The following is a 15,772-nucleotide window of genomic DNA, read 5'->3' as shown; positions in this document are numbered from 1 at the left end:
GTAAGTCCGAGGCTTTCCTCTAGGTTAGAAAATTGCAAGCGAAAATGTGCTGAATTCGGATAAGGATGATGCAGTGTTAGCAGGACTGACTTACACCTCAGTATTGCGATGCAGTGTCGGGATTCTCAATTGTTACGTTAATTGAAGGCTGATTTTATTCTGTATTTTTGACAATATTTGTGCCGCAGGGTATTTTATTTTGCACGCAAAAGCTTTTCAAGACTGTACCCGAGCTCAGATGCGTGTGTCTCAGATAGACTGAAACCTGCAAATTGGGGAGGGGCGGCACCGTGAGTATGAGTGGGATCAATAAAAATTACCTCCTGTGGAGAAGTTTTAGCAGGGCTGTGGTATTCCTTGGCTCTTATTGTTTCCTTAATGTCAGTATTTTCAAATTATGGTAAAAAATGTTGATAAACACCAAAAATGTTCACTCCTTTCCCCAGAAGCAGAGGAAAGCACTGAGGTACTGTGTTGCATACAAATGGAACAGATGGAATTAAAATAATTTGGAATAGCTTGTCCTTGAAGGAAGACCTTGTTGTCAGAAACAAAACAGTCTGACTTCTACCTGTGGTGTTCTCTTTTTTCCCTCTTGTCCAGAATGCCCTACCCCAAAAAGAATATATAGACGGCAGATTTCAAAATGTATGCTCCCCCTCCATGACAAAAAAAAAAGTTTTATTTCATTCTTGGTCTTTAAAAAATTAAGCTTATATGATTGCAGAACTCATTATATAAAAGCCAAATAAAATTTACAAAAACTCTGTAAAACTGAAAAACATAGCTCTGTATTCTGCTATATTTGCCAGTCTTTGTGGATTAAAGCTGCTTGCTTAAATACCATGAAATAATGAATAAAAATGCAAGTTATGTGCACTATGAAATAAATTTTTAAACCTTTTTTTAGGGTGGGAAAATATCATTAATGAATATTCAGTAAGAAACTCTAGATATATAAGAACATTTTTAAAAGATGCTTTTCAATAATATTTATACTATTACTGTATATATATATGTATACACATAGGCATATATGCACACATATGTACACACAATATATAATTTATAAAACATAATATATGCCATATAACATGTATGTCATATAAAGTAGATAATATAACATTATCTACTCAAGTATGTTAATTAATGTTGTTTTTAACAATGTGTTTTCTAAATAATCTATCAAGAACCAGTGATAGGGACTTCCCTGGTGGTCCAGTGGTTAGGACTCCAAACTTCCACTGCAGGCTGCATGGGTTCCATCCTTGGTTGGGGAACTAAGATCCCACATGCCACACGGCATGGCAAAAAATAAATCAGTAAAATAGAACCTTAAATTTAAAAAAAAATCAGTGATAGATAAGGCCAACTGTTTTTGCTAAGATAGTGTTCTTGCCTGGAAAATCCCAGGGACGGGGGAGCCTGGTAGGCTGCCATCTATGGGGTCACACAGAGTCGGACACGACTGAAGTGACTTAGCAGCAGCAGCAGCAGCAATAGTGGGGATTATTTATGAAAAATAAAAAGGAAATATAGAGCACTGACAGTAAGATCGCAGGAGAAATACCCTTCAAGCATTTCACAGTGCATTTCAATTTTGCTACAGTGTTACTTTGTTACTTGGGTTTCCTGTCAACTGTCTGGTGGTGGTGTGGCACTTGGTTCCCAGGACTGTTCAATGTGTTTAAATCTTCCAAGCTCATCTAGTTTAGATACATAAATACACTCACACTTGGAGTGAAGCTCTTCCTTAGGGAAGGGAAGAAAGGAAGGAGAGGTGTCTCCCAATGCTGAGTCATGGTATTCAGTTCTGTTTAAATGCCTTCTGGGTGAGGTCCCTCAACAGCTAGTAAAATGGAATCTGAAAGAAAATGAGAAAGAATGGAGGGGACAGAAACGTAGTGTATTTATAATAATAAATGTATTTAATAATGTATTTATTGTGTTGACATACTAAATTCTGAGTAACGAATATAATGGCAATGCTACTTGTTGGAGCTTGTTGAAGTGACAGTAGAAGAAAAGCCTCCATGCTGGGTGACAAGACCATAGCAGTAGAATTAATGGGCCAACATGGGACAATTGTATAGACAAAGGGGTCCATGTAGCACTTCACTTGTACAAATCTAAGCCTCTTTGTCATTGTTCTGGTCTCAACTCAAGCCATTATTCAGTCTCACTGAAAATATCTGATGGTTTCTATAAAGAATATTCCCTAGGTCATGTGAGGAGACTCTAGAATGAGATGTGCTCAGTTCCCAGTTTCCACATTAGCTGCAACTAATTTTTATAGGTTATCAATTGGGAGAAACTAGCAAGAGATTAATCAGAATATTTGAAAATCAACCACAACATATGAGGTAAAATGCCATAAATGAATTTAAGTAATGATTACCATGGCAAAGTATAATCATACTAAATTCAGCTGGAAAGGAAACTGAAGATATAAAAAGGATATAATAAAATGGAAAGAGAGAAAATGCAATGTGAAACATCAAAAGTCAACTTTTTGAAAAAATAAATTTAATTCATAGTTGATATATTTATTAATACCCCTAAATATCAATTTATAAGATTTCTGAAATATTATGATTCACTAATATAAGATTTTGTAATTTAACTTAAAAAAGGAACTTTAAAGGTGAGTTAATAAACTAAGAAAGCAGTTGAGAATAATATTTTAAATGATAAGCAGACAATTTTGTTATAGGGAATAAATACATATATTAATAAAGAATGTTGACATGTACATCATAATAAATCTAAGAAGAAAACTGTATCCATCTATCTATACTATATTCAGTATTGACTAAGATTGTAGAAAAGTTATGAATCCTTTATGGAAGAGTGGAAGAGTAAAAGACGAGAGATGATAAGCCCATTTTCCAAGCCTAAAACACACATACAAATTGATTAAATCTGAGTTAATATTTATATGGTACATCATGAGAAATGCTGGGCTGGAGGAAGCACAAGCTGGAATCAAGATTGCCGGGAAAAATATCAGTAACCTCAGATATGCAGATGACACCACGCTCCTGGAAGAAAGTGAAGAAAAACTAAAGAGTCTCTTGATGAAAGTGAAAGAGGAGAGTGAAAAAATTGATTTAAAGCTCAACATTCAGAAAACTAAGATCATGGCATCAGGTCCCATCACTTCATGGCAAATAGATGGGGAAACAGTGGAAACAGTGGCTGACTTCATTTTTCTGGGCTCCAAAATCACTGCAGATGGTGACTGCAGCCATGAAATTAAAAGACGCTTGCTCCTTGGAAGGAAAGTTATGACCAACCTAGACAGTGTATTAAAAAGCAGAGACATTATTTTGTCAACAAAGGTCTGTCTAGTCAAGGCTATAGTTTTTCTAGTGGTCATGTATGGATGTGAGAGTTGGACTATAAAGAAAGATGAGCACCGAAGAATTGATGCTTTTGAACTGTGGTGTTGGAGAAGACTCTTGAGAGTCCCTTGGACTGCAAGGAGATCCAAACAGTCCATCCTAAAGGAGATCAGTCCTGGGTGTTCATTGGTAGGACTGATTTTGAAGCTGAAACTCCAATACTTTGGCCACCTGATACGAAGAGCTGACTCATTTGAAAAGACTCTGATGCTGGGAAAGATTGAGGGCAGGAGGAGAAGGGACAACAGAAGATGAGATGGTTGGATGGCATCACCAACTCAATGGACATGGGTTTGGATGGACTCCGGGAGTTGGTGATGGACAGGGAGGCCTGGCATGCTGTGGTTCAGGGGGTTGCAAAGAGTCAGACATGACTGAGTGACTGAACTGAACTGAACTGAATCCTCTGTAGGTTTCTTAATATTTAGAGAGGTATTAATAACTTTTAATACACAGAAAAATTTTTCAAATATAAATTTATAACAAAGAATGATACTAAGAGATTTCATATTCTTTTCTCTTCCATTGGAGAAAATGATAAAATTAGTTCCTCCTTAAAATATTTTCTCTAAGAAATTATAGCTTATGAAGCACTTTCCTTTTATATATGCTTTTAGGAGCTGACTCCAATGGTTGTGTCATTTTACCACAGCTTCATGCATGTTTCACCAATTTATTTCCTCTGATTATAAATAAGCATTTACCCATTTACCCCATTATTTATTGTTTCTTAATCACTTTTAACTGTACAAGACAACTCAGTGCAATGAAGAAGCATTTATTAAGGTCTTGTGTGCTTTTGCTCAATACTTGCTTTAGATGCAGAAAAAGATGAAGGGCTATATGTTCAGTAAAACAAATAATTCAAATGCAGGGAAAAAATTAGCATAGCACCAGCCCAAAAATATTTTGTTAAATGGTTCAGTTTCACAGGAGAAAGGAGGAACTAGGCTCAGAATTTTTAAATGAAGTCCAAGAGAATAATATCCATAAACACATGGAAATGAAAATTAATACTATATATCCTTGTGTCAGGACTGAATAGAGGAATTGGATTGATGGAACTGAGAATAAACAAGGTGGGAGCTGGTTATTAAGACTTTAACCTGCAGAATAAAAAGTTTAGACATAGGCCTAACAATCATTGGACAGGACACTCACAGACATTATTTAATCATACTGGAGACATTCAATGCTAAAGATATTTCTAAACCTCTGAATCAGATGAATTCTCAACTTTTCTTATTAATGGTTGCTAATCCTGAATTAAATATTGTATTAACCGTACATTTTTATCTGTATTCTAGTGCTTTGCCTTGCTGACCCTGGAGGGGCTGTGGCTCCCAAAGTGAGCCAGTATTGGGAGTTAGTAAGCCATTGGCCCTCAAATTCCCTTTTCAAGTACAAACTCATCATTCTAAAGCACTGCCTTCAACCACTCTCTTTATTAGAGTTCTCACATCTAGCCACTTCTTTCTTCCTAATTGCTCCAGGGAGGAGTACTTAGAGTAGACCACTAAGTACAGCCACAATGCCCCAGTAAAAGTAAAAGTTACTCAGTTGTGTCCAATTCTTTGCAACCCCAAGGAATTCTCCAGGCCAGAATACTGGAGTGGGTAGCCTTTCTCCTCTCCAGGGGATCTTCCCAACCCAGGGATTGAACCCAGATCTCCCACATTGGAGGTGGATTCTTTGCCAGCTGAGCCACAAGGGAAGCCCACAATACCCCAGGGCTCTCTGAAATAATTCAAACTGGCCAATCCCACATCCACTTTTATCTTGCATCCTTACTGAGAAAAGCATAATACTGTAAAGGCTCATGCCTACTGTTGCCCTTCTCCCACTGCCTTCTGACCAAACCCTCATTATTCCCACAATTCCCTGCATGTCCCCAGGCATATGCTGCCTTCTCGGAATTTGTAACAAGCTATTAACAAGCTATTTTTTCCAATGACTATCATTCCCAGATCTGTTGGCTTTACCATACCTAGGTAATAATAAAATATATTAAAGCAACAAACTTGAAAAAAAATGAACATCTTTAATGTTAGTTGACATCTATAGAAGTATTGTACTCCTAGTGTTTAAAATAAATCAGTCAAGTCTTTCTCAAATCATTACCTTTTTATTAAAATGCTATATTGTTAAAGCAAGTTTGTATGCCCAGTGCACAGTAAGACTAAACAAACCAAAATGTTGGAATTTGGAGCAGAGAAAAGTTTATTGCAGGGCCATGCAAGGAAACAGATGATTTATGTTCCCCCAAATCTAGAACTCCCTGAAGGGTTCAACAAAACTTAATTTTAAATATCACAAATATATTAGCTCATAGTTCTGTAGTTGGAAGTGCAGGCACAGTTGGCTCACCTGATTCTCTGCTTGCATGTCATAAGGCTTAAATCAAGTTGTTGGCTGGACTACATTCCTTTCTGGAGACTGTGAGGTGAATCTACTTCGAAGTTCCTTCAAGATGTTGGCAGAATTCTGTTCTAGTTCTAGACTGAAGGTACCATTTTCTTTACTAGCTGTCAGCTGAAGGCTGTTCTCAGCTTCTGGAGGATACCCTTCCTCCATTTTGAAGGCAGCAACAGTGAGTAGCAAAGCATTCTTAAAAGCCAGGGGAGGGAGGGGGATTATAGGGATGTGATCAACTCATACACAATTCTCTGATTTGCTGATAGTGAGATATTAATCACAGGGCAGTATCACAGGAGTTAATATTATCAATCCTCAGGCTCCAGTAGGCATGCAGGTTATGTGCCCATGCTCATCAAGTAGTTAACATCTTCTATTTAATGAGGAGAGGGAGGGGTTTCACATCTGTAAAACAACTCAGGAAATGTGCATCAGATACTGTAATCTAAGGGTACTCCAGAGAGGAGCTAAAGCAGAGGATAAGAGGGAATGCCTGTCTTGAAAGATCCTATACATCCTGCTCCATTACAATACTATTTAATTTAAGAGAAATTTCTCAGTGAACCTCCTGTAAGTACAAGCTCAATTCTCTTGAAAGATGTGGTTAGAAGACGAAGGATATTATTCTAGAAATGTAAGTGGACAATTCATTTTTAGTCTCATAACAAGGTGTACAGGTCTAAAGTTTTAAATATTTTCCTGAGTCTGCTTTAATTTGTTGCTGTTCAGTCACTAAGTTGTGTCAAACTCTTTGTGACCTCATGGATTGCAGCATGCCAGGTTTCCCTGTCCTTCACTATCTCCTGGAGTTTGCTAAAACTCAAGTCCATTGAGTCAGTGAGGTCATCCAACCATCTCATCCTCTGTCGTCCTCTTCTCCTGCCTTCAATGTTTTCCAGCATCAGGGTCTTTTCCAAAGAGTTGGGCTCTTCACATCAGATGGCCAAGGTATTGGAGCTTCAGCTTCAGCATCGGTCCTTCCAATGAATATTCAGGGTTGATTTTCTTTAGAATTGACTGGTTTGATTTCCTTGCTGTCCAAGAGACTCTCAAGAGTCTTCTCACACACTACAGTTTGAAAGCATCAATTCTTCAGCACTCAACCTTCTTCATGGTTCAACTGTCACATCTGTACATGACTACTGGAAAAACCATCACTTTGACTAGATGGACCTTTGTTGGCAAAGAGATTTAACTACTTTTTAATATGCTGTCTAGATTTGTCATAGCTTCTCTTCCAAGGAGCAAACATCTTCTAATTTCATAGCTGCAGTCACCATCCACAGGGATTTTGGAAACCAAGAAAATAAGATCTGCTACTGTTTCCATTTTTTCCCAGTCTATTTGCCATGAAGTGAAGGGATTCGATGCCATGATCTTCGTTTTTTGAATATTGAGTTTTAACCCAGCTTTTTCACCCTCCTTTTCACCTTCATCAAGAGGCTCCTCTTCTGTCATTACGTTGGTGGTATCACCTGCATATCTGAGGTTGTTTATACTTCTCCCAGCAATCTTGATTCCAGCTTGTGATTCATCCAGCCTGGCATTTCTCATGATGTACTCTGCAGAGAAGATAAATAAGTAGGGTGACAATATACAGCCTTGACGTACTCCTTTCCCAATTTGGAACCAGTCCATTGTTCCTTATCTGGGTCTAACTGTTGCTTCTTTACCTGTAGATTGGTTTCTCAGGAGGCAGATAAGATGGTCTGGTATTCCCATCTCTTTAAGAATTTTCCACGGTTTGTCATGATCCACACAGTCAAAGGCTTTAGCAAAGTCAATGAATCAGAAGTAGATGTTTTTCTCGGATTCTTATGCTTTTTCTATGATCAAACGAATGATGCCAATTTGATCTCTGGTTCTTTGCCTTTTCTAAATCTAGCTTATACATCTGGAAATTCTCAGTCCACATACTGTTGAAGTCTAGCTTGAAGGAATTTGAGCATTACCTCACTAGCATGTGAAACAAGCATACTTGTACAGTTATTTGAACATCCTTTGGCATTGCCTTTCTTTGTGATTGGAATGAAAACTGACCTTTTCCAGTCCTGTGGTCACTGCTGAGGTTTCCAAATTTGCTGGCATACATATTGAGTGCAGCATTTCAGAGCATCATCTTTTAGGATTTGCAATAGCTCAGCTGAAATTCCATCACTCCACTAGCTTTATTTATAGTAATACTTCCTAAGGCCCACTTGACTTCACACTCCAGGATATTTGACTCTAGGTGTGTGGCCATACCATCAAGGTTATCTAAGTCATTAAAACTTTTTTAGTATAGTTCTTCTGTGTACGCTTGCCACTTCTTCTTAATATCTTCTACTTCTGTTAGATCCTTACTGTTTCTGTCCTTTATTGTACTCATCTTTGCATGACATGTTCCCTAATGGTATCTCTAATTTTCTTGAAGAAATCCCTAGTCTTTCCTATTCTATTGTTTTCTTCTATTTCTTTGCATTGTTCACTTAAGAAAGCTTTTTTTAATCTGTCCTTGCTATTTAGATCTCCGCATTCAGTTGGGTATATCTTTCCCTTTCTCCTTTGCCTTTCACTACTTTTCTCAGGTATTTGTAACTTGTAGTATGTTATATCTGCTACATGAAAATAAGTACAAGTGTCTCAGTGGGTAAAGAATTTTCTTGCAGTGCACTAAATGCAGGAGATGGGGGTTTGTTCTGTGGTTCAAGAAGATTCCCCTGGAGGAGGGCATGACAACGCACTCCAATAATCTTTCCTGGAGAATCCCATAGATGAGAAATCTAGCAAGCTATATTGCACAAGGTCACAAAGAGTTGGATGTGACTGAAGGGACTGAGCACACACACACACACACACACACACACACATCAAGCAACTAAATCAATATCAACGGGAAATGCCACCTTATGCTCCTTAAATATCAAATTCTGAAACTAATTATCCAATGCTAGTGTTGTTTACATAACATCTTTGACATTCAGTAGGCAGCTATATCGGAGAAGGCAATGGTACCCCACTCCAGTACTCTTGCCTGGAAAGTCCCATGGACGGAGGAGCCTGGTAGGCTGCAGTCCATGGGGTCGCTAAGAGTCAGACATGACTGAGCGACTTCACTTTCACTTTTCACTTTCGCGCATTGGAGGAAGAAATGGCAACCCACTCCAGTGTTCTTGCCTGGAGAATCCCAGGGATGGAGGAGCCTGGTGGGCTGCCGTCTATGGGGTCACACAGAGTCGGACACAACTGAAGCGACTTAGCAGCAGCAGCAGCAGCAGCAGGCAGCTATATCTCATCCTAAACAAAAATATTTCTGCTACATTAAACCTAAAATATTTAATTTAATTGTCTTAAGAATGTGGTCTTTAAGAAAAGATTGTTAGTAACCAGTGAGTGCAAATCTTTGGAGTAATGACAAATGCACTTAACCACAAGACTAAGAAAAATTGAGCCATACAGAAGCAGTGTGCAGAAGAATATATGTGAAAAGACATTTGTGATATATTTCATTAGTGTGCATTATCCTTCAAAACATTATCAGTGAAAGAAGCTGAGAACAGTAAATAAATTTAACAGGTAGAAGAGTTAAAATGTGAAATGCATGTTTGAATGTTTTGGCTTTTAACTTCCCTTTCTGCTCCATGATTGTATGATTATAAATAATCATTGCCATCACAAAATCCTTTAAGAGATAAACTTTTGATGAAATTTAGTAGAAATTTGGAGACAGTTTAGGTTGGGAACAGGTTAATAAGACACCAGTCATGCTAGCAGATGGAAGGGCAGCAAGGTAGGTGGCTGGGAGGGAATCTGGAGGCGGAGATGTGCCAGAAAGAACATAGAAATTTAAACAGATGGAAGATGATATATTAGTTGGCAACAAGAGAAGCTGGGTGACAAACAAACAGAAATCTACTGAAGAACTGGGTGAGTAGGCAACCAAGAGGTGAATTAAGTGGACTTAAGTTAAATAAATCAGTAAGAGGCACCCAAGTTACAGAATAGATAGGTAAGAATATAGAAAACTACAAATTTTCCCTTTACTTGAACCCAGGAATTAACTTTTATTATAATTTTTAAGGTGCTTTGAAATCCTGATGAACAATGAGCATCTATGAAGGGACAATTTTAGGAGAAAATTCAGGGGTGCTTACTACTGAGGATAAAAATTACTTGACAATATTGTAGTGTTTTTCACCATACAATGGCATGGATCAGCCAGGGGTGTACATGTGTCCCCTGATTCTGAGCATCCTCCCATCTCTCTCCCCATCCCATCCCTATGTCATCCCAGTGCACTGGCCCTGAGTGCCCTGTCTCATGCATTGAACCTGGACTGGTGATCTATTTCACATATAGTAAGGGGCTAGATCTGATAGATAGAGTGCCTGATGAACTATGGAATGAGGTTCATGACATTGTACAGGAGACAGGGATCAAGACCATCCCCATGGAAAAGAAATGCAAAAAAGCAAAATGGCTGTCTGGGGAGGCCTTACAAATAGCTGTGAAAAGAAGAGAAGCGAAAAGCCAAGGAGAAAAGGAAAGATATAAGCATTTGAATGCAGAGTTCCAGAGAATAGCAAGGAGAGATAAGAAAGGCTTCTTCAGCGATCAGTGCAAAGAAATAGAGGAAAACAACAGAATGGGAAAGACTAGAGATCTCTTCAAGAAAATTAGAGATTCCAAGGGAATATTTCATGCAAAGATGGGCTTGATAAAGGACAGAAATGGTATGGACCTGACTGAAGCAGAAGATATTAAGAGGTGGCAAGAATACACAGAAGAACTGTACAAAAAAGATCTTCACGACCCAGATAATCATGATGATGTGATCACTAATCTAGAGCCAGACATCCTGGAATATGAAGTCAAGTGGGCCTTAGAAAGGATCACTACAAACAAAGCTAGTGGAGGTGATGGAATTCCAGTTGAGCTATTTCAAATCCTGAAAGATGATGCTGTGAAAGTGCTGCCCTCAATATGCCAGCAAATTTGGAAAACTCAGCAGTGGCCACAGGACTGGTAAAGGTCAGTTTTCATTCCAATTCCAAAGAAAGGCAATGCCAAAGAATGCTCAAACTACCACACAATTGCACGCATCTCCCATGCTAGTAAAGTAATGCTCAAAATTCTCCAAGCCAGGCTTCAGCAATACGTGAACCATGAACTTCCTGATGTTCAAGCTGGTTTTAGAAAAGGAGGAGGAACCAGAGATCAAATTGCCAACATCCACTGGATCATGGAAAAAGCAAGAGAGTTCCAGAAAAACATCTATTTCTGCTTTATTGACTATGCCAAAGCCTTTGACTGTGTGGATCACAATAAATGGTAGAAAATTCTGAGAGAGATGGGAATACCAGACCATCTGACCTGTCTCTTGAGAAATCGGTATGCAGGTCAGGAGGCAGCAGTTCGAACTGGACATGGAACAACAGACTGGTTCCAAATAGGAAAAGGAGTACGTCAAGGCTGTATATTGTCACCCTGCTTACTTAACTTCTATGCAGAGTACATCATGAGAAATGCTGGACTGGAAGAAACACAAGCTGGAATCAAGATTGCCGGGAGAAATATCAATAACCTCAGATATGCAGATGACACCACCCTTATGGCAGAAAGTGAAGAGGAACTAAAAAGCCTCTTGATGAAAGTGAAAGAGGAGAGTGAAACAGTTGGCTTAAAGCTCAACATTCAGAAAATGGAGATCATGGCATCTGGTCCCATCACTTCATGGGAAATAGATGGGCGAAACAGTGGGAACATTGTTAGACTTTATTTTGGGGGGACTCCAAAATCACTGCAGATGGTGACTGCAGCCATGAAATTAAAAGACGCTTACTCCTTGGAGTTGCTCTAACCTGCATACAGATTTCTCAGGAGGCAGGTCAGGTGGTCTGGTATTCCCATCTCTCTCAGAATTTTCTACCGTTTATTGTGATCCACTCAGTCAAAGGCTTTCGCATAGTCAATAAAGCAGAAATAGATGTTTTTCTGGAACTCTCTTGCTTTTTCCATGATCCAGTGGATGTTGGCAATTTGATCTCTGGTTCCTCCTCCTTTTCTAAAATCAGCTTGAACATCAGGAAGTTTATGGTTCACGTATTGCTGAAGCCTGGCTTGGAGAATTTTGAGCATTACTTTACTAGCATGGGAGATGAGTGCAATTGTGTGGTAGTTTGAGCATTCTTTGGCATTGCCTTTCTTAGGGATTGGAATGAAAATGGACCTTTACCAGTCTTGTGGCCACTGCTGAGTTTTCCAAATTTGCTGGCATATTGAGTGCAGCACTTTCACAGCATCATCTTTCAGGATTTGAAATAGCTCAACTGGAATTCCATCACCTCCATTAGCTTTGTTTGTAGTGATCCTAAGGCCCACTTGACTTCATATTCCAGGATGTCTGGCTCTAGATGAGTGATCACACCATTGTGATTATCTGGGTCATGAAGATCTTTTTGTACAGTTCTTCTGTGTATTCTTGCCACCTCTTCTTAATGTCTTCTGCTTCAGTTAGGTCCATACCATTTCTGTCCTTTATTGAGCCCATCTTTGCATGAAATATTCCCTTGGAATCTCTAATTTTCTTGAAGAGATCTCTAGTTGCCACTTTAATCCCTTGAATTATTTTGAGTCCAAAGCTAATAGCAGTATCTTCCCAAGTTCTAAGTGCCCAGTTTATGTGTGTATGTGTGTACAAACACACAAAATTCTCTTGAGCTGAAGAAGCATATTTGGCAAATCTTGCACATATGTTAGCCACTATGCCAGAATTTAGGGATACAAAGATGAGTATAACACGAACCTTCCCATCAAAGAGTTTATATTCATGTAGAATAAATAGATTTATATATACCAGATACTATGGTACAATCTAACTGATGGACTGAAGTTATATTCGTGTGTAATAGACATGTGTATCATCCTACATGATTGTGAATCTGTTGAGGTCAGGGACCACATTTATTAATTCAGCAAATGTTTATTAAGCCCCTTCTAATATACAAAGGGAAATATATTGCTTGTTTCCATGAACAAAATTGTCTATTAAAAAGAGGAGAGAAGATAACAGAACGTTTACTGAATAAAGTTAATACTTCTAAAGATATAAGTACTCTTTGGAAAAGACCCTGATGCTGGGAAAAACTGTGGGCAATAGGAGAAGCAGGTGACAGAGGATGAGGTGGTTGAATGGCATCACTGACTCACTGGACATGAGTTTGAGAAACTCTGGGAGACAGTGAAGGACAGAGAAGCCTGGTGTGCTATAGTTCATGGGGTCACAAAGAGTCAGGCACAACTTAGCTAGTGAACAACAACAACAAAAGATATAATAAGTACATATAAATCAGGCTCTAGCAAAATTAGGGGTGACCATCAAGGATAACTTCTTTAGTGAGGCAGAAAAAGATACTTAAAAATGTTTAAAAATATTTATAAAATGTTTTTTTCAGTGTAGTTGTGAAAAATGGTGATGACTATAAACTTCAGAGGTCCACACTGAAAACGGATAGATAGTTAATAAACACAACTTGAAAGGAAAAGGTTTGTGCTGAGATCATGCTTAAATAAATAATGTCATTTAATCCTCCCTAGAAGAAAAAGCAAGAGAGTTCCAGAAAAAAAACATCTATTTCTGCTTTATTGACTATGCCAAAGCCTTTGTGTGGATCACAATAAACTGTGGAAAATTCTGAAAGAGATGGGAATACCAGACCATGTGACCTGCCTCTTGAGAAACCTATATGCAGGTCAGGAAGCAACAGTTAGAACTGGACATGGAACAACAGACTGGTTCCAAACAGGAAAAGGAGTACGTCAAGGCTGTATGTTGTCACCCTGTTTATTTAACTTATATGCAGAGTACATCATGGGAAATGCTGGGCTGGAAGAAACACAAGCTGGAATCAAGATTGCCAAGAGAAATATCAATAACCTCAGATATGCAGATGACACCACCCTTATGGCAGAAAGTGAAGAGGAACTAAAAAGCCTCTTGATGAAAGTGAAAGAGGAGAGTGAAAAAGTTGGCTTAAAGCTCAACATTCAGAAAACGAAGATCATGGCATCTGGTCCCTTCACTTCATGGGAAATAGATGGGGAAACAGTGGAAACAGTGTCAGACTTTATTTTTTGGGCTCCAAAATCACTGCAGATGGTGACTGCAGCCATGAAATTAAAAGATGCTTGCTCCTTAGAAGGAAAATTATGACCAACCTAGACAGCATATTGAAAAGCAGAGACATTACTTTGCCAACAAATGTCCGTCTAGTCAAGGCTATGATTTTTCTAGTGGTCATATATGGGTGTCAGAGTTGGACTGTGAAGAAAGCTGAGCACCGAAGAATTGATGCTTTTGAACTGTAGTGTTGGAGAAGACTCTTGAGAGTCCCTTGGACTGCAAGGAGATCCAACCAGTCCATTCTAAAGGAGATCAGCCCTGGGTGTTCTTTGGAAGGATTGATGCTAAAGCTGAAACTCCAGTACTTTGGCCACCTCATGTGAAGAGTTGACTCATTGGAAAAGACTCTGATGCTGGGAGGGATTGGGGGCAGGAGGAGAAGGGGACGACAGAGGATGAGATGGCTGGATTGCATCACTGTCTCGATGGATGTGAGTTTGAGTGGACTTCGGGAGTTGGTGATGGACAGGGAGGCCTGGCGTGCTGCAATTCATGGCGTCGCATCGGACATGACTGAGAGACTGAACCGAACTGAGAAGACTATGAGATCCTCACTTTGAAGATGGGAAAACTGGGAATTGGAGATTACTAAAACTCTAGCTTCAGGAATAAGAGATCAAAGCTTCTCTATATCCTCATAATTTTACTAACTTTTCTTGGCACTCTGAAGGAATCTTCAAATGCTAATACTCATATATAATCAATGACCTTTTGAATCTCTATGTTCATAGGTTTGTTCATCTTACTTTCATTTTAAATTAAAATGGGCATAGTGGAGGCAGTGCAAAATTGAAAATTAATTTTTATTTTGATTTACTAATAATAGAAGAAAATCAAGTTTAATTTGAAAAAAAATCATCTGTAAATATAATTTAAGTTTAAAAAGGTCACTTTGCTCAAGTATGCAAAATCTGACTAATGGATAAGGAAAAAGATGCTACTTGAAGAAATACATAAATTTTGCAAAACATCCAAGTCATGTACTCAGCTTTTACCGAGTAGTCTGATGAATAATGTTTTCACTAAATTTATATTAATTAGTTCATTATTGATTTCTCTAAAATATGAATTAATGATTAGAGTAATTTTTAAATTCTTTTGTTGGGAGATATGCTTTTAGAACCTTTTTCTCCTTACCTCTTCAGAAGGAAAACTGATATTAACCAGGGGAGTCTTCTGTATATGATTGAAAAATAGAAAGGGCACATGTATTCCCAGTGTCTAGTACAGTGCCATGAACAAAGTAGTTGTTCAATAAGTCTGTATATAATGAATATTCACATGAATTAATGTTACTGCATTTTATTAGTTCTAAGACACTATTGTTTAAGTCACACTATCAAATGAATAGACTTTGGGTAAAATGTTTGTTATGTTAATTGTACATATCAAATGCAAGATGAATCCTGTAGTAGTAGATATTTTCTTCTTTTCTTTGAATTTTGTTTGATTTATAATATACTAGTTTCAAGAGTAAAACATAGTGATATTTTTATAGATTATTCTTTTACTAACTTCAATACTCATGTGAAAACTTCATTTAAAGCTATTGCAAAATAGTGTCAAAGATCTCAAACTAGTTAGGAAAAAGAGATTTTTTGGAAGGATATGATGTCATGTGACTCAAGGCTGTACAAGTAAATGATAGGAAGGATGAGTTGGGATGTAGCTGGACCTAAAGTATGACTGTACCTGGAGATTTGATTGTCGTGTCAAAAATGCCAACCTCTCAGAGAGATCAATTTTGAAATATGCCTTAGGGAACATATCTGGCTACCAGGATTTAGTTATC

The 15,772-nt window shown here is 38.2% G+C and overlaps 1 protein-coding gene across 4 annotated transcripts in view; it reads left to right on the top strand.

Moving 5' to 3' along the window:
- The window catches only part of CNTN1 (contactin 1), a 417,338-nt gene that overhangs the window by 143,391 nt on the left and 258,175 nt on the right, over nt 1-15,772 (top strand). The gene's annotated exons all lie outside the window — the stretch shown is intronic.

This window comes from Ovis aries, chromosome 3 (assembly GCF_016772045.2).
Source record: "Ovis aries strain OAR_USU_Benz2616 breed Rambouillet chromosome 3, ARS-UI_Ramb_v3.0, whole genome shotgun sequence".
In the NCBI taxonomy this organism is placed as follows: domain Eukaryota; kingdom Metazoa; phylum Chordata; class Mammalia; order Artiodactyla; family Bovidae; genus Ovis; species Ovis aries.
This window is presented reverse-complemented; position numbering and strand designations above follow the sequence as displayed.